We start from the raw sequence: 19,487 nt of genomic DNA, 5'->3' as shown, positions 1-19,487 counted from the left end.
TGCAAATAGCTAATTCCAGCATGCACAAAAGAAAAGTCCTTGAACGAGAAAATTCATGAGCAATTAGCAAAATTTAGCTAGGCGTAGCACCAGGTAAACTGCACTGAATGCTGAATCGAATTGGATTGAATTTGCTCTTCTAAACACCCAATAAGCTATGAGCGAGAGGGAGTATGATAAATTGGACCAAACTACAGTTCCAAAATATGAAGATCTGCATCATATTTGTCCTCTGCAATACAAAAACTGTGTTCTGGAGATTGATGGCGACTTGATTCTTGGCTGCATCGCCAACAAGCCGCTCTGTGTCTGTGAAGGCCACATAAGAAGGGGTGGTACGGTTGCCCTGGTCGTTGGGGATGATCACAACACAGTCATACTTCTGGCTCGTCTTCTGTTCCTTCTGTCTTTGTCCCTCGCGCTCTCTCTCGCCTCCGCCTTCCTGTGGCTCATGTTCAGAGCTTTTGGGCACCTCTTTTGGATATGGATCCGTGTATCAGCTTACAGCTGGTAACATCTGCATGTTTGAAGCTGGGCGACTCCGATTCCGCAGTAACAAGTTCAGATTCTATCTCAGAAAGAGCCTTCTTTTTGTAAACAAAGAAGCTGCATTACTTCCACTATTAACAGAAAATCTGCGAGGCACCCTGTGCAGAGATGCATTCACGACAAACTTCTTTGATTCTTTTCTCCTCAATTTGATGGACCTTCGCCCACTACCACCTGCGAAAAGATCTTTCCTGCCTTCCCTCATCTCCAGATTGCCGAGCACTCCCCTTCCTCTCTCTCAGCATTCGAAGGAGCCTTTTTGAAATTCAATCATCTACAGCAGGCATGGAGTTCGACTCTTTCTCCCCTCTGTCTTTGCCTTCCAGCACTTGTCTGGTTGTAGCAGATCCATTCTGCTGGCCTTTGTTTGCTGTTTCACTACTCGATGGTCCCGTCGTCAAAGAGATGTCAGCAAAATTCTTCACAAGCCCAGTCAAAGTGTCTGATGAAGCCTTAACGGCAGTTGGCTGAGGACACTGATTGGCCTCATTCAATTGTTGTTTCTGATAGCCTAGATCTGAAGGTAAAGAAGAATGCCGCAGCAATCGCTGCAGCTGTGGCTGTTGGTGTCTCTGTCCTTGTTCCTTGTGCCGCAGCTGTTTGCAACTCTGCCCAAGCCTTATCTCTTCCCGCTTTTGTTACCTTTCCAGTCCTGGCAACCTCAGAAAACAAAAAAATAAGAAGGGCGCGGCATCCGCTTCAAATCATGTTCACGATCAACTGCAAATTGAGGTCTCCCTGTAGTTGAGGAAGACGACTACTTCGTGTATGATAACACGAGCACATCGATAGTCCTTTGCTATTTGATCTCATCTGCAACAGTTGAGACACCTTTCACGCTTAACGTTTATTTGACGAATTGAACATGTTCAACCATTACTTGACGAATTGGAATGTCTCTCGCCCTGTCGTCGACTTCAGCTCTCCGTTATCCTATTCCTCCCAGTCGAACCACAGAGTACCATCTCTCCTTCCCATACAGAAAATCATCCTCTTCGTCTTCGACATCATGATTAGCAAGGATCCTTCCAAAATTGCCGAGCTCTTTTCCTGCGTGTCCCCTCTTCTTCCCTTCTCGAATTCTCTTTATTTTCCATTCAATAATTCTCTGTTTTTTCCCCCCAAAAAGCCTCCTTTTAAAAATAGCCCAAAAGCTTCTCCTTTTTCCCCTCAAAGCACGGCTCCTTTCATGAGCTCGAATATGCCTCCACTAAATATGAAACACTAGAACCCAAAAAAAACATATCCCAACAAGTGCCTTAGAACCTTCTTAGACCCTTCAATCATCACATGGAACCGAAAAGGTCTTCAGCACTAGTGGGTTTAGCAACAGATTTCAGCTTTTTCTACTCTTTGTACATCTGATAATGCAATCCCATTCATTTCTAATAAAAGTAATGCTTCCCACCATTGTTGTACCAAATGCCGCAAAAGCCATCTTAAACAATCAACTTTCTTTCTGTGAGAAGATCCTTACATAAACCGAAACCTTTCCAAATTCCTTGCTGTTGACAATATTAATTACACGCTTATTATCAGTGGAAACATTGCAGTATTTGCTATTCACAGCAATAAGATTGATCGTGTACAGATTTGAGAAAATGCCCTCCTCTTACATCTGTTTGTATAGTTGTAATGTCTTCTCTCCTTGACCCTGCCTGAAAGCAATCCTTCATGCTCGCCACTATACTCATACGCAGAAAATAAATGTAATCACAACAACTAAGTATGTACAAAGTACCAAATCCCATGCACAACTTTTGGGTGGTTTACACACCTCGAATGCGCAGCAATACAACAGCGGTGGGTTAGAGAAAAGATAGTTCACACTTCCACCTATATGGCCCGATTGGGCGCCTGTGACTAGAACTCACGCATATCAGGGTTAGACTCGCACACACAAAAGATTGATGCCTTGAAGTGTGGGCTAGATCCACCAGAACAGACAGTTACAATCAACAAGATGGCATGATCATGAAATGCTTGTATAATATGCATGTGTGGGCTGAAAGCTTGAAATGCACATATCTTTGCATAGGAAAGTCACATGAAGATTCGGATACCATTTTTGCGATGTACACGAAAAAAGCTTTCATATGACACCCATATTGGGGGGTTCCCTAAATTTTAGGAGATCCCTAAATTTTAGGAGCCTCGAATTAGCCTAAAAATGCTAGTCCTAAAAAATAGGGATGTCATTCTAAAAATAGTAAGTTCTGTACTCTGACTGTGCTCACTAAATTTGGTTGTTTCTATTCTTGATAGTATTCAACCCAAAAAGGAAGGCCATAGAGAAGAGACAAGTGTCAAGACACTTATCACACAAGTTTCCAAGTGTCCCACCACTTGTCACATCTCATGACATGTGGCTGGACACTTGTCTTGTGCTACTCCACTTTCCTCTTTTGTACTAGCTCTTTCCTCTCCTATAAATAAGAGCCCGTTTTTCTTCATTCAGCATCATTTTTCTTTGATGTAAACTCATGTACAGTACCCACAGATAGCCAGAAACTGGCCCCATCCATCCCCATCATCATCCCTCACTTCTCCATTATCAAATTCCTCCATATTCCCTCTTCTATCAACTGCTGTTTTACAGGACAGCAAGCCTGTAAATTCATTACAGCACCTCCTTTTCAAGCTCTTTCTTCCATTTTAGCAACAAGAAGCAAGCCCTATCCATGTACTACTGTTCAACGATGGAGAAGGCTGATTTCCCTTTTTCTTCTCTCATACTGTAAAGAAATCAGTTATTATCATTGCATAATAGATAATGCGTGTGTGTTTGTACATCTTTGCATGATCTTGTGAGAGTGAGAATTACTTCTTCTCACTCTCAGGTTGATTGTAACTGAGCTCTTTCCTAAGGGACTTGGGTTGAGCTGAAATACAAAATACATTCCTTCGGGGGGGGGGGGGGGGGTGTGTTGGCCCATCTTCAACCCTCAATCTTGTCTCCATTACTTTTACATTTTCATGGCTGTAATTTTGTGAGTAATTTTCATTTTCAGCTTTAAGTGTTCATTCTCTTTTATATTAAATCTCGAAAACAAGCGAATATCATAATTGTTAAGCATACTACATCGTTCGGGGCGTTTACACTTTCCACCAAGAGGCGTTCACTCTTGGAATGGGCTAGCTTGTTTGTTTTTGCTAGAGCAACCTTCTCCTCCTCCTATTGCATTAGTCATTCTTTCTCCTCTTCTTGCATTTTCCTACGCTCTTCTTCTAGCCTCTTCGATTCCTCCTCCACCCTTTGCAACTCTCCAGTATCCTAGAGGTGGATTGAGTTCTTCTTATGGGGATTTTGAGATGGCCGGTCATTCTCCTTTTCATTAATAAAACTCTCCATGTTGTCCTATTGTTCCTTGTGGACATCGTCTTCCCCCTATTCACCTGTTGAAAGTGAGATGGTTGGGCTTGTTGGGGTGGAAGAGCGATGCTCCTCTCGGATTGGTGAGTGACGGCGGCTCTGGGGTCTCCTATGCTACTTCTCTTTTCGTCTCCCCCCCAGAGCTTCCTAAATGATGGCAATTAACACTTCTCAAAAGCCTACCGTTGAAGCCTTGGAGGCATGTTGTTTCCTCTCGAACTTTGCTGTGGTAGCCGAAGACTCCCCTTTTTCCACCCTAATTGATGTGGCTAGTACATTTGTCGATGCTGCTTATATTGTCTTTTGGACGTAGGTGTTTCAATTTATGTCGTCCAAGGCGTTGGGATGCAAGACTCTCTAGCAATGGTATGCCTGTCTTGTTCATGAGAGCATTACATCTTTGGCTTGAGAAAAGGGTGTGGACTATTTTAGCCTGGAGGTGAATGGTGGGGTGCTTGACAGCGGTCACCGTGCCAATGTTCCTTCTTACATCAAAAGTTCTTAGGAATTTTGTGCATCTTCCGTGGTCAAATTTTTGGCCAACCTTCTCCATGTATCTATGGAGATTGCATTGTGGGCGACTATTAGTCTCAATGCACCCTCCTTGTTCACTAGCTCTCTCAAATTGCTGATGTTGCAATACTTTAGTTGGTTGTAGACTTGTGTTTTAGTGGCCAGGTGATACTTATTGTGCTCTTCTCTGAGAACAAGAGTTGGCATGCCACCTTGAGTTCCTGTTATGGCACAAGAGTTTACAATTAGCTCCTTTGAGATTACTTTTTGCAAAAAAGAAAAAAAAATGTTTAAGATCAAACATTATGGAATGATGAGATGTTCCAGTAAGGAATGGAACTTTTTATACTTCAAGTTATCCACACATTCCAAGCACGAATTCCATAAAAGATTTTCTTGAAGTATGAGTTTCATTTATTTGTCATTTTTTGCTTTTGAAATTCGGTTTGAAGTTCTGAAGTTCAAATAATGTTTTCTTTTCCACCTTACCCCCTCCCCCTCGAGAATGAGGAAAATCCTTCTTAGGATTGAAGGATGAAGGGTTAAGGGCATGAAGCACTTGCTTGTGGTGCTTTACTTTGTCGTGGGCCATTAGGAGTTTGGGTTATACTCCAAGTGAGAGTGATGGTCCATGTCATGAGGTCTAATGCCTATGTGTGTAATGTAGGTCAAGACATTAGTGAGAAAGTCACCAGAGTTTATTCTGCTAGTGATATACAATTCTTCCTCAATCAAGATTCGATTGAAATAGGAATGGGCCATAACATATTCATCTAAAGGTCATTAGTGCATGATGGCCAAGACTCTGAACGAGGTAGGAGTCACGTTGGTAGGGTCATACTCAGTTGTTTTGATTGTGTGTCTTTGCACTGTGTTGGTCATAATTTGGCAGCCCTCATGCTCCCATTGGAGATGCAGAGCATACCAATTTCGCAAAAACAAAGAGTCAGATTCGGCTAGCTTTGTTAGCTCTTCTAGCTCCTGGCTTGTTGTAGAGACTTTGCTCCTGGTATATTTGATGTGATCAGTCGTTGTTTGCAAGCTTGCTCTCGAGAGATCTCATTGGCGGATCAATTCCTCAGCTACCTCGGGAATCTTGACAAATATGACCTTATATTCCTCCCAAGTGCATGGCAAGGAGCGCTCCTTGCCATGCACTTGGGAGGAATAAAAGGTCATATCTGCGATGGAGCTACACTGCCCTTGCTAAAAGAAATCACTATTCGAACATTGCAAATGGCGAGGTGAATGCGTTGCAAGTCATAGTAGTTGACATTGCAGTGTGCTTGTTTCTTGAATGCACGTCCCAGTAGTGATTCCTTACCAGTGGCCTTGGTGTTAGGCATCACTTAGAAGATCGTAGGTAGGCTTTAGACTCGCTAGAGACCGTTATTTTGCATTTCCCCAGTAGTGGGTAGGATTGTCCCCCAAGGTTTGAGTTTGGCATTAGTAGGCTGCAATTGGGGATAACCAATGAGGGTCCAATTATTGTGCGTAAGGATACTTCAATCAGTTCCCTTGTTAATGAGTACATCAAAGGCATATGTCATGTGACCAGTGACCGATATGTGTAGGTATGCAGGTGTCACTTCTTCCTCATCCTCTTTCTCAATCTCAATGGTGTTGGCTACTCTTACGTTTATAGGTAGGTTTAGCATTGGAAGCTCATGTGGTGGGTGCGGTGGTGTTGGTTAATTGCTAGAGCTCCTGGCCATCATGCAGAATGGTACTGATGGTGGGACCCTACTCTGGTAGCAACTAAGATGATGGGTCTTTGTGGGACTCATTGGCTACCCTAGCAACCTATTTATAATCCTCATTTTCATTTGAGAACAGTAGATTGATGGTAGCTGGCACATGCATCCAATCTCGCTCGTCCTTGGGGCAAGGGATATACTTTGTTAGTGGCCCATATGAATTGCCATAGCATCGGGTTCGGCCCAAGTAGCTCTCTCAGATGTAGGATCAGAAGAGCTAATATCAACATCGTGAGCAAGTTGCCAACTTCCTACTTTTCATTAGGCTCTATACTCTTGTGCCAAAGGTCTTGGGCAATTTGCCCACCTATGGCATCTAGGCTTTGTCTATGTGGTGTTACATGGGGTGTGGATGCATCTCTTGATTTGAACTCAATAGGCAAGACATGTGTGCTCACACTAGAGAGCTCATCGATCTTGTCTTCGATAATGAGTTCTATCTCTTCGATAGTGGGTAATGTATTGGAGAATCACTCAATGGATGGGTCACAATGGGTCCAAGTGGTATTGATGTCCATCCTAGGGACAATTGGCTTTGAATCATTAGGTGTTGGGAGAGCTAGTGAAGCCCCCCTTCTGAAATATTGTGGCCTACTCCCTAGGTAGTAGGGTTGGTTGTTTGGTTTGAGTAGGTAATCACATCAATGATTGGTAATGCATTGCATCATGGCCAAACCTATCGCAATTGGCACAAGGTCTAGATCTAGGATCCATACACTCGTCGAAAGGTGGTTTTCTCCGCAACGCATACATTGCATGTGAGGTCGTGCAGGCCTTCTCATAATCTCTTGCAGCCTAGCCAACTCTAGCTTCATGCCCTCCAACTCCTAGCTCTGATTGACATTCTTTCCCTTGTCTTGAGTGCTCTGGTTAGATCTTTTACTGATGACGGCGCAGCTCTTTCTAAGATTCTAGAGGTAGTGATGTCTGGAGTTATGGGTTTTGAGCCCTTGTCCTTGAGTAGGTCATCCACTCGTATGGCTTCTTTGAAGATCCTAACTAGCACATCCTTTTGTAGGGTTGACTTGCTCACCAAGGCCTTATAAAACTTTTCCTTCGAATTTTGCTTATGAACATAGTGGGGACTGCTTGTTTGCTAGGTTACTCTATGACTAGGATTCTCTTAAAGAGACTTCGCACATGGGTGACATAGTCATGGATATCCTCCTTGTCCTTTTGAATGACGTTAATCAATCTAACAATGAGGTTTTCAGAGTATCCTGCCTTAGGGAATCTCTTGATGAAGAGACTCTTGAGGTTATTGAAGTCATAGCATTTAGCATTGTCTAGACTAGTGTACCACATCCTTTGTCTCCTAGGCAAAGTTCGAAAGCTTGTGTGTGTTGAGCAAGGTCCGTGAGGCCATTAGCCTTGCATACTTGCTCAAATTGACCCACAAATCTATATGTCATTGTCGGGTTGATACTTGTCAAGTTGCTTAGCAACCATAGGTATCTTAGTCTAGCTCTTAGAATTCAGAGTGATTCCCAGTCCTGCTGGCAACGAAGTTGCTAGGGCTGTTTCGCTCTCCTTTACAACCATGTTGTCTTATAGTTGCTTCGTAAGAAGCTCGCTCAATGTAAGGTCAGCTTCTAGTGTTCTCTCCCTCTCAGCATTTGTTCCTATCCTAGTTCTATTAGTGAGAGCTAAGACACATTGGACCTCTCACATTTCTATGTCTTGTCTCAACTTTTGAGCTCATTGCTCTCGTGGTCGTAGGCAGCCATGCTTTGCAATGCTCATTTCTATGTCTTGTCTCAACTTTTGAGCTCATTGCTCTCGTGGTCGTAGGTAGCCATGCTTTGCAATGCTTTCCTTGCCAACCTCTACTCTTTCTCGAGATCGGATATGATGTCCTTGGTTGGTCCACCATGATGCTCCATTTTAGTTTGCAGGTCATATTGGGTCATTGTTGGATGTCGACTAGAAATTCTCCTAAGTCAAGCTCATCATTTTACGAGTTGGTGCTGGCTCCTAACATGTTGCCAGTTTCTTGAGCAACTAGGGTATTGATGATCAGATTAATCAAGTTGGGTAGAGCTATGCCCCTAATTGTGCATGTTGTTGTTTCTCCCTAAATGACTTGATAATTCAAGTCTCTCAATATTTGGTGATTGGTGACCTTGGTCACTATTCAATGTCTAGGGGTCTCCTCCTACTAGTGGATTCGTTTAGCTTATCTCATCTTGTGTGAATTCCTTGTTATTTAAAATGATTCTCAATGTTATGTGCACTCAAATGCTAGTGACGTGCTCCTCAAAGTGCATTGTGCGAAATCAGGCTATTAGCTTTTCTATACACGTTAAGTGTTTAATTGATGTAGTGTGTGAATCCAATGAAAACAGTATAATGTGGCATACACTTTTTCTAAACCTTTCGTGTGTTTAAAAACCACTCTAACTCATTCATTCTAGTCTCTACATCATCTTAAACATGTGGTTTGAGGGCTACTAGATTTGGTCAATGAGTCCATGTCTCTATCGGGACACGGGACTAAGGGTTGATGCCGCAGTCGGTGGTTTCTAGGCCGTTAGATTACGATTTGTGAGTTTGGTGGCCCTACGAGTCATTCTACGCATTTGCAGGCCTACAGAGTGTCATCTAGATCAAGCTTAGCCTCTGCATGCCCTTGGGTGTGGGTCCAATTTGGCAAAATCTAGGTTCTGCATAACGAGTGATAGTGTCCAAGTTGCAGACTTGGATGTCCGAGTTGGGTACTTGTATCAAGTTGGATGTCCGAGTTGGGTACTTGTATCGAGTTGGATGTCCGAGTTGGGTACTTGTATCGAGTCCTATTTGTCCAAGTTGCAGCATTTGAGTGTCTAACTCAAACTGTCTAAGTGGAGTGTCCAAGTTTGGACTATCGGAGTCCGAGTGGTTTGGTGCTCAGCCATCCGAGTCCGAGTGAAAGGTTGTCTAAGGCCAAATTAGATCCAAGGTGCAAGCTCAAGCAAGCTCGATCCTCAAGCTCCAAGCTCCATGCTCCATTGCCACATGTGAGACAAGAGAAGAGAAGAGAAGAGAAGAGAAGAGAAGAAGAAGAGAGGAAAAGATAAAGAGCTTCTCCACCATGGTCCCTTGCCCTCATTGGAGCCCCAAGAGAAACACCAAGAAAACGGGGAATAATCTATTGCAAGAAAATCTAACTTGTATAATTAACAAGAATGTTTTTCATATTTTATGTGACCACAACAAGGGAAGCAACACCAATCTTCTCAAGTCTTCATGTAGCTTATTCTCCCACGGCTATAACTTGAACAAAATTGATTATGCTCTTTATATTCTTCATAGAATTCATTAAGAGACCAAAAAAACACAATAGAATACACAAGTTTGAATGAAAATCATCACATAACATCATTCTTCAATAGTTCCATAGCTTTCGCTCACAATCTCTCACTTTATAGATACATTGTTTTACAAAGATTTGACTCTCTCACTCTCTCTCTCTATCACACATGCTCTCTCTCAATAGTACATTGGACTAAGAATAATCATCCATAACCCCTCTTTGGTTGTGGATATCCCTCCCAAGAGGTATGTCTACTATGAAAGGTCACCAGATCCACTACGGTTTTCTTTCACATCTCAACTGTGTCAATGTCACTTTAGTCTTCACTTGAGTCTTTAGCAACTACTTCTTTCACTTATTTGAGCTATTGTATTAATCTCTTCCAAAGGTTAGAATACTTCCCCAAGCTACATATTTATCCTGATAACACTTACAGAGGCATATAGAATAGAACGAAACAAAAATAGAGGCTCTACAAAACCATACAGAAGGTCATTAGAAAGCCTTTAGCTAAACTAAAACCATTCAAAACTATCAAAAATCATTTAGTAAGCTTCTAAACACTCTCAAACTCCATCAATCATTATTCCATCCCCTCATACAAAAAGGAAACAGAGCAAAATAGAAGCTTAACAAAACCAATTGGACACTAAATAAAACATCGTATCTCCACTAAAACATCATGAGCTTCTCAAACCTAATCAACCTTATCTAAAATAATATCAAAAAATACTTCAAAACCAACTAATCATCATATAAAATCCATCAAAAGTCAACCATTGAGTCCTAGAAAACAACAAAAATTAGCCAAAAAATCAAGTCATCTCAACCCTCAACATATCCTCACACTTAATCAGGGAGCATCCTCGTGACCTTTAGAAAAGAGAGAATAGAAGTTCAAAATATAGCTCAGCTTGATCTTCCATAGCATCTTCAAGAAACACCATCCAAACACAACCCCAATTCATAACCTACATCTATTAAAAAATTGCAACGAAAGGAAAACACCTTTATCCATTAACACAACTTTGAAACAGAAAAGCATGACAAACTTTTAAAGGATATAAGAGGTTTGTTTTTGTCATAAGCATCCATTCCTCAGATAGAATCACAAACCACCATCAATCAACTTCTCAATCAGCTCTATCTTCATTTTCAACTCCATGCAAGAATGATAAAACACCACATATACACCATAGAATATATACAAAATTCACATAGACACAAGACAATGTAGTCTTAAGAACACCTGGTCCCAAAAAATGAAGAGCAAATAGAAAGATTTTCATTAAAAGAATTAGTACATCCAAGAGAGTGTCCATAGGCTATATAGGATGAATATATTTTTTCTTAAACTTCATACTCGGCTTGAGACGTTCTAGACTCTTGTTCGCATTCACAAAATGTAAAGGCACATTCTCGAGAAACTATAAACAACACATTCTTTCCAACAATATAATAAACTTGGCAGGAAAAGCTTGTGCAAAATAATACAAAACATCCATATGAGCAACGATCACATCCTCATTAGGATTAATAATCAAGTTTGGAATACTCTTCCGAGTATTCAGGTGAGACTCTGATGCATAAAAGCAAGATACCAATAAAAATGAGACACCAAGTGTACCGAAGTATCCTTAGAACAAGCATGTGCTCTAGTAAAGTGAAGATAAGAAGTAGAACATCGTGCAGAAGTGTCCCAGAAACTAGGAATAATAGGCCAATTAAACACTGGTCATGTTAAAGAATCATTCGATGTCCACTGCCGTCAAGGGAGGATATCACTATTATACCCAAGAGTATCCATCACTGATTGTGGAGGAAGATTAATATAGTCAAATGGAGATGATAAGGAAATAATAGGGGAACAATGAAGATGTGGGTAAGATAAATCATAAAATGAGGATATTTGAAGGGATAATGCGGATAGGAAAGAAGGGAAAGAAAGCATAAATTTCTGAAGGGATTCTGTTGGAAAAACAAAAGGAACAAGTGGGACAAGAGGAGTAAGTTCAATAGGATTAGGTGAGAATATAGGATCAGCACAATAAATGGGCATATATTAAAAACTAGAATTTGAGGGAAAATTGCATGGGTAAAAGATAAGAGAGGGATATTATCTAGATTAGTTTGGAGGATGGAACATACAAGGGTAATCGATAAGAAATTAAGGAAATAAGATAGGATATCATGAGGATCATATAGATAGATGAAACATAAAAAATCAAAAGAAGCTAAAAAGAAATCCTAAGTGAATAAGGGATTGTGAGCAATATGGTTCAACACTTGGGATCTCAATGGCTAAATATCTAACTTGTGAAAGACACTCCGTCGATGGCGAGGATGTAGAATATCATCCTCCAAAGGAGGATACCAAGCATAGCCTTTACACTACAATGTCTGCTATGATGATAATTCTTTAGGCCATCAACCAAAGTCATTTCAACTAAATGTATATACATGATTGCCTACAAAATCACATCTCCTACATAAATATTCATGTTCTCCTCATCAGGGATGTGCAGATCTCCTCAAAGATACATAGAAGATAATAATTGAGCTTAATGAGAGATTAACTCATCAACAAATCTACCAAACACTACTTTAAGTAAATCTGCTAATCACATATTCTGCCACCTATCCTTTGGAGGTTTTAAGTTCACATTATCCAAAGAATGTACAATGCAAAGCGATGTTGTTGATACTTAATCCGGAAGGATGATGAAGGTGACACCAAGTCAGCATAATAGACAAAATCTTCATGAACAGAATTCATACATTGTTGAAGGTGCTCTACCTTGGCAAAAAATCCATCACACAGTTTGGGCTTCTATTGCAAATGATCTAGTTCTTCCTTAGACAACAAAGAAGACATCACCGAGGCTAGAGGAGAAACAGAAAGAGTAGTAACTTTCTGATTGAGTTCTTCAATAAACTTATTTTGCGACTCTATAGTTTCTTGGGAATGATGCAATACTGGCCCTCACATATACCAAGCTTACAAGCTGATTCTATCATTTCCTCAAGAGTGGCACTTTTCTCCTTCACATTCTCTTCCTCTAAAGTGGCAACCTTAGCTTCTAACTCCTTAATCATGGCCTTTTGTGAATCCATCAAAGTTGTAGCTACAGTCATTTGTATATGGATATCACTCAAAGTAGTATTTTCAAAAGCTAAAATCTCCAGAGCTTTGCTAAGCTAACTAGTCAGAGAATCCACCTTGTCTTGCACTGAGATATACACTCCTATATAGATTTAGGAAGTCATGGAAGTCTCCAAAGCAAACTGAACACCAGAAACTAGCTGTGAAAGTATAGATTTAGAAAGTACTGTTTGCAAGGAAGGATGGCCTCTTCAAAGACCCTCCTCAGCACGTCTCGCTGTAAGCTCGAGTTGCTAGCCAAGGCCTTGTAGAGCTCTTTGCTTCGCATTCCATTAGTGAATACTGTGGACACTACTCTCTCGGTTGGTCGCTCGCTAGTAGGGATTCTCTTGAAGAGACTCCTCACATGGGTTGTTTACCGCAGCACAGAGGAGCGGGAAATGGAAAAAAGGAAATAGCAAAAGGCACAGGACAAAAGGAAGAAAAAGGCGCCTTAACTGGTAACCAGACCCTGAAAAAATTAAAAGCACGGGCACGACCCTCAGGAAGTCTTAGAGTCGCCCAAGGAAAGTAAAAGAGTAAAAAGTGCACCATTAAGTGTGAAAGCGCTCCCGAATCCTTGTAAAAGAGCGCCAGGCTCACTCTGTGCAAATTGTATGCATTAGTTGGGAATAGGATAGATTAGAACGGTGGGAAATGAGAAATGGGCCTAGGCTAATGGCCGGCCATGTAAAAAAGGGGATGACCGCCCATGAAAAGTAGGGCATGTATATAAAGTTCAAAAAGTGAATGAGAAGATCATTCTTGTGTGTGGACAAAGCTTCTTCTTCTTCTTCTCTTGTTTCTTACCTTCTTGCTTGTGCTTGAGAGAGGGATTGAGAGAGTGTGAGGGAGTGATTGTGTGAGAGCGAGGGATCTTGGAGAAGAAGCTCTTCATCTTCTCTCTTCATCTTCCCCTCCTCTCTTCTCTTCTCTTGTCTCGCGCGTGACTATGGAGGATGAAGCTCATGGGAGAGGGATTGAGGTTGCTTGAGCTTGCCTCAAGGATCGTGGAGCTACCGATGTGCAAGAAAGAGGAGGGTACTCGATCGAGCATCAAGATAAGCTCACTACACCCGTAAGGTAGGCATTGCGCATCGGCTATGTGAGAGGTAGCCATGGCCACTCGGTTCGAAACACTTGAGCAATAAGTGGTCCGTAGATCTCAAGGTAGAGCTTGTAGCTCCCCTTCATTTTGGTTCCGTTGCTAGGACAGACGGAATCGAGCCTTGAGCGCCGTGCGCATCAAATCGAGCATAGAAGTAGGGTTTGTAGCCCGAACCGGTGCTCGAGATAGCTAGGAGATTTAGGAGGTTTTAATCCGTGAAACAAGTAAGTGTTTTGGTTTGTTGGAAGCATTAGTGTAGGACTACCATTATGCATCTCTGTGTTGCATTTTGGCCGCACTAGATTAAGGTTAGATTAAGTTAAGAAAAGAGAAAACAGAAGGTTTTGGCTGCTGCTGGAAACAGGGAAATAGGGGACCAAATTTAAATTTATGGGTAAAACAGGGAAAAGGGAACTGGCTTTAAGGTTTTGTAGTGCTAGGAAAGGACCTTAAGAGGCTTGGGAGGCCAGGGCAAACCTCATTTCACTGGTTAGCTTTGTGTGTGTGTGTGAGAGAGAGAGAGAGAGAGAGAGAGAGAGAGAGAGAGCTTTTGGTTACCAGGAAGAGGGAGCGCTATCACGATTCTGGGTGCCATCGATTTGTGTTACTCTAGGTGAGTCTGGTGCTTCTTAGTAGTGCCCTAATCATATCTGGAAAGTCTCTTGTGACTGTGTGTAGCAGGCGTCAAGTGGGATCGAAACGCGTCGAAATCGCGCCTGTCGCTAGACGTAGTCGGACCAGGTCTCAGTGGTCCGATTCCCAGAATCGGACCACCCGAGTCCTGGAGTCGGACCGTCCGATTCCAAGAATCGGACCGTCCGACTGAGGGAGTCGGACTGCGTGCTAGTCGGACCATCCAACATTCGAATCGGACCAAACAATTTTAGAATCGGACCCCACTACCGGATCGGACAGTCCAATCAGACGTGCCATGTGGCACTCAGACCACGCATCATAGTCGGACCATTAGACTTTAGGAATCGGACCCGACCTGTCCTACTGCTGGACTCGGACCACTTTGTCCGACTGCAAGAATCGGACCGTCCGACTACTAGAGTCGAACCAGCCCTGTCCGATTCTGGGAATCGGACCATCCTGCCAGAAGGAAAAATAAGGATATTTAGTTGACCCTACCACAGACCTGACCCCCAGGACACAACCCTGAACACCCCCAAGACCCAGTTTGACCATTAGAACCTCAAAGACCAATCGAACTTAGAGCAAAATAGAAAACACAGCACAGACCTTCAGAAAGACCATAGAATAGCCGGGAACCAAGCTTAGAACTCAAATTAGGCTAAGAATGTGGAGAGAAATAGAGTGGAGTTCGCTTTAAACGCTTTTTGCATCAGCACTTCACTCTTGTGTTCCACTAAGTTTGCACTGCAAGAAAAGAGAAAATCCTATTTTCGCACCAAGACTATCACAGTGGAGGATAGGAGTGTTAGTAATGCCAATCTCTCCCACCAAACATGAAAGCCACAAATGCTAGTGAACCGATCGAGGGACCCGCCAAAGTCAAGGAAGTTAACTTGGCTGGGGAAGGTGAAAAGCAAAGACTTGTATTCATTGCAGATGACTTGACGGAGGATGAGGAGACCAAACTTGTTGCACTCTTGCAAGAGTACATTGACGTATTTGCCTGGACATTGGATGAACTTAAGGGAGTCGACCCTAGGGTTGTGACTCATAATATCCCAATGGTCCCTGATGCAGTGCCAACGAAACAACGACCTTATCCCATGAATCCCAAACACGCCCATGCAGTAAAAGAGAAGATTGATAAACTCATGAGGGCAGGATTCATATATGAGATTGAGCACACGGAATGGGTATCACCTATCGTGATTGTCATGAAGAAAAATGGAAAAATCCGAGCGTGCGTGAACTACAAGAAAGTGAATGCCGCTACAAAGAGTGATAACTATCCTTTATCTTACACCGAGCACATGGTTGAGAGGGTAGCAGGTAAAGAAGCCTACAGTTTTCTGGATGGTTTCTCGGGCTATAATCAAGTGCAAGTGCACCCTAACGACAGGCACAAGACTGCCTTTGCCACGGAATGGGGTATATTCACCTACATTGTCATGCCTTTTGGGCTGATGAACGCACCTGCGACTTTTCAATGCCTAATGTGTGTTGAGATATCGAGCTTCACTCGTGATATACCAGGGTGACCGTTGTTCATTTATGTCACCGACTTATCAGTTGCAGATGCGGTTGGTACACCACCCATGAATAATAGCTAGATGATAGCTATCCTTATCTACTCTAGTTCGTGGCTCAGTTAGTATGCCACCTTAGTTAGTTGAGTTTGGTTTGAGACCCATATATAGGGTTCTTCTATTTCTATGTACTTGAGTTCTTTTGGCTTACACAACTAAGAAGAGGAAAATTGTTTTCAACCTCCACCTTTGTGTGTATTCCCCCATTGTGCAAGCAAAAAAGCTACAAGTGAGACTCTTTCCTTCACTCCCACAATCTTGACATGGTATCAGAGCCTTGTTTGTGGTAAGGAGCTCAAGAAAGCAAACCAAGTTCGCGGTGTTCTGGTAAGAGGACCAGTGTTGCTTTCATTTTTCTGTTTTGGGAGCAAGTCTCTACAGGTAGCACAGCCGGAAAGTGCAAGAGTGCATTGTCTCAGATTGAGACACCCTTCGCGAAGTATATGCTGCGAGATAGGGCTTTAGCCCTGAGTTGCTCTGTTTTTTTTATTTGAGGCCATTTCAGGGCCTGTTTTGGAGGCGGAAGTTTTCTGCACGCACTCAGAAAAAGGCCCTGTTTTATGCTGTGCGACCACTGTTCTACAGGTCGGTGAAAAGTTACTGTAGAAATTGCATCGTATGCCTGTGCGCAGAGAGATTGGGAGTTACAGAATCATCCTTATTGCCTGTTGATGCAAAATCATCACTAGGAAGTGACTGTGTGGTCAAATACCACTTTCGTCAGTTTTGCAGATTTGCCCTTGTGAGGCTAAAGCTGTGTTCTTTGCAGTGACAGGATTTTTTGCAGTGTTCTGTAATGGCACCTGATTCTCTTTCACAGATTGTCACTGAAAAGCTTGACAAGAACAACTTCCAAGCATGGAAGTTTAGAATGACGAATTTCCTTATGGGAAAAGGATATTGGGAATTCGTGGCAGGAAATGAAGAAGAACCAGTTCTTCCTGATGTTCCCAATCAACAGCAAATGCAGGCATTTAAATCATGGCATGAGAGAGCTAGGAAAGTTATGTACTAGCTGTCTATCAGCATTTCAGACTCTATGATTGTGCATATTCAAGATGCAAGTACGCCAAAGGAGGCATGGGATACTTTGTCAAAAATGTATAGCACAAATACCCAAGCCATAAAAATGCAGCTCAAGCAAGAGTTGCACAATGTGCAAAGAGAAAGTATGAGCATCAATGACTACCACATGAAGGTGAAGAAGATTGCAGATGCACTTGCTTCCATTGGGTCGCCAGTGGAAGATGATGATTTAGTTTCTGTGACCTTGAATGGTCTAGGAAAGGATTATGCACAGTTCCGAACATCCATTTCCGTCTGTGAAAGATTTCCTGATTTTGAGGAGTTGATTGCTCTTCTAATTTCTGAGGAGTAGAGAAATGGTGGTGCATCTTCTTCAGGAGGAACTTCAAAAGAAGCTATCTTCTACTCAAATGCTGGAAGAGGTAGAGGCAGAGGTAGAGGAGGCCGATCTGGAGGCCGTGGTAGAAATCAGAATATGTAGCAAACTCAAGAAAACCAGTCCTATGGAGGAGGACGTGGTAACTCTAGAGGCAGGGGGAGCCAAAGAGGTCGTGGTGGATGGTAAAGAGGCCAAAATGCAAACAACAATATTGAATGCTACTACTGTGATAAAATGGGTAATATGGCTAAAGACTGCTATAAAAAGCAGAATGACATCATGAATGGAAAATTGAAACAAGAAAATTATGCATCTTCTAGTAGACAGGGTGATGATAGAAATGAGCATTTGTTTATGGTGCAACACATGAACAATTCTGTGACAAGTGCAGAAGAAAGCAACGAAGTGTGGTATGTTGACTCAGGTGCATCAAACCACATGACAGGTCATGCAGAATGGATGCAGGATATAAGGAAAATGAAAAAACCAGGATTTGTGGAGACTGGTGATGATACTGCACATCCTATTGTGCAGATTGGAAAATTTCCTTTATCTATGCAGGATGGGAAAAAGAAATACTTATCGGATGTATTTAATGTCCCGAATATCACCAAGAACCTGGTTTCTATTGGTCAAATGGTTGAGCAGGGCTTGCAGGTCAGATTTAATTCTCATGGATGCTTTGTTGAGGATATGAAAAATAAAGGTCGCTTGATAGCAAAAGGAAAGAAGAAGGGCAAAATGTTTACGTTGGATGCAGACATGCCTAAATTGAGTGCATCAATGTTTGCACATGGGACCGGTGTAGTTGCAGATATTGATCTTTGGCATAAACGCATTGGTCATGCTAATGTACAACGACTTAAATCAATGCAAGCCCAAAATATTGTTGCAGGATTGCCTAAATTCAAGGTTGCAGAAATGCATAAGGTATGTGAAGCCTGTCAATTGGGAAAACATGCAAGGAAACCATTTCCTAGACATGTTCAAGAGAGTAAGAAGCCATTGGAATTAATCCACTCTAATGTGTGGACTACTAAAGCTGCATCTCTTGGAGGCTGTCATTATTTTGTCACTTCTATTGATGACTATAGCAGAAAAGTTTGGGTGTATTTTATGAAAAAGAAAAGTGAAGTTTTTGGGCATTTTAAAATTCTTAAAGCTATGGTTGAAAAAGAAACAGGCCTATAAATAAAATGCCTAAGGTCAGATGGAGGGGGAGAGTACCTCTCAAATGAGTTTGCAAGGTTCCTACAGGAGCATGGCATAAAGCAGCAATATTCATGCAGTCATATCCCACAACAAAATGGAATTGCAGAAAGAAAAAACAAGCATATTGGAGAGGTATCTCATGCATGCTCAACGAAAAAGACTTGCCAAATTTTTACTGTGCTGAACCAGTTGCTACATCAGTCTACGTAATGAACAGGACTCCCATTGCACCAATACATGGCATGATTCCAGAGGAGAGGTATACTGGTAGGAAACCAGATATTTCTCATTTGAAAATTTTTGGTTGCATTGCCTATGTTCATGTTCCAGATGAGTTGAGATCCAAGTTGGATCCAAAAGCTGAGAAGTGCATCTTTATTGGTTATTCTCTGCAACAAAAAGGGTATAGATGCTATAACCCTTCTACTCGTAAGTTTACAGTGAGTAGAGATGTTGTTTTTGATGAGATGAGTAGCTGGTATAAACTAGTAAATGTGATTGATAATGTAGATGCACAAAATGGTAATGCTGCACATAATTCACAGCAGCAGTCACAAGATATTAGTGGACCTGGAGCGTCCTCTAGCAGTGGTTCACATTCTTCGCCATGGACAGGCAGATTGAGATCAGGAGAATCTTCTCAAAGCAATGCAGATAGTGGTATGCAGATATCACGAAAAGGAAAAGAGAATGTAGATCAGCCCATGTTTGATGTGAATGCAGGTCACTTTTATGTGGATGGTGAATCCAGTGGCTCAGAACAGAGCATTGATGAGATGAGTTGGGTATTCCTTCTATTGTTACACCTGGAGTAAAGAAGACCAGGGATGTTTTGAGAGCACCTGGGAGTAAACCTACTTTGCGCAGGTCTACCAGAGCTAGGTATCCTGTGGATAGGTTGAAATATGATG

This window comes from Lygodium microphyllum, chromosome 6, assembly GCF_053477565.2.
Source record: "Lygodium microphyllum isolate KBCC chromosome 6, Lygodium_microphyllum_v1.1.10, whole genome shotgun sequence".
Taxonomy (NCBI): Eukaryota; Viridiplantae; Streptophyta; class Polypodiopsida; order Schizaeales; family Lygodiaceae; genus Lygodium; species Lygodium microphyllum.
Note: the sequence above shows the minus strand (reverse complement) of the source record.